This window comes from Athene noctua, unplaced genomic scaffold, assembly GCF_965140245.1.
Source record: "Athene noctua unplaced genomic scaffold, bAthNoc1.hap1.1 HAP1_HAP1_scaffold_154, whole genome shotgun sequence".
Taxonomy (NCBI): domain Eukaryota; kingdom Metazoa; phylum Chordata; class Aves; order Strigiformes; family Strigidae; genus Athene; species Athene noctua.
In genome coordinates, this window is record NW_027437626.1 from 211,392 (window position 1) to 212,500 (window position 1,109).

Sequence of the window (1,109 nt, forward strand, 5' to 3'; positions counted from 1 at the left end):
TGCCGCCCGGCGCTCCGCCCGACCGCCGCCCGGCCACCGCACCGCCGCGGCTGCCCTCCCGGAGCCGCCGCCGCCGCTTCTCGTCTCGGCCCCTTCCGCAGGCACGCGCCAGGCAGAAGGCGGACGCCGCTGAGCCGGAGGCGACGCCCCCTCTCCCCGCTTCCGCGCGGAGAACGGGACGGGGAACGCCCCTCGGCCGCCCACCCGCCTCGCCTGACCGAGACCGGGAAAGGCGACTGCGAAGCGACGGGCAGGACCCGGGACGGGACAGGCCACGCGGCCGGCCACCGAGCGACCGCCGGCCGGCACGCCGAGCGGCGGCGCTGCCGCCGCCGCTCGGGCCCGGGGGCTGCGCCGCCCCTCCCCTCAGCCGGGGCGGGAAGGGGTGGGGGTGGCAAGCAAGGAGCACGAAGCCGCAAGCGCGCCGCTGCGCGTCCACGGAGACGCGGCGGCCCGAGCAGGCCGCCCCGCCCGGCGAGACCCCCGACCGTGGGGGAATCGCCATCGCCCCCGACGGCGAGAGAGCCCGCGCTCCCCGCCGGGGGGGGGGAGGTTCCCCTTCGCGTTTCGAGGGCGAGGCAGGCCGGCTGCGGCCGACCGAACGCCGCCGGTCTCGCCGCCGAGACCGGACCGCGGAGAAGGGGGGGCAGGGGGGACACCCCTCCCCGGCGCGGCCGCCCGAGGGGACAAAAAGCCCACGGCGTGGGCGGCGGCCGCCATGGCCAGGGCCTGCACGAGAGCGACTCCCGCCCCTGGAGGCTCAACCGCCGCACACGGCCGGGGCCCGCCCCTGCGGGTCGCACCGAGCCGCCCGAGTCTTTAAACCTCCGCCCGGCTCCGCGGCCTTCGACCCCCGGGCTCAGCCGAGGGAGGGCCGCGGAGGCGCGGACGCTAGGTACCTGGCCCTGGGGTGAGGGAAACATCCTCAAGGGCCCCGCGGGGGTGCCTCCCCCGCTGCCGCCATCGGGGGAGCGTCCGCCCGCGGGGGCGCGCCCGACATCCGCCACCACCACCACGTCCTCCTGGCCCGGGGCCCGAGGTTTCCCTCAGTATCCCGGCGCTGCGCCCGGGAGGAGAGCCGTGGCTCGGGCCGCCCGCTGGCGCGCGGG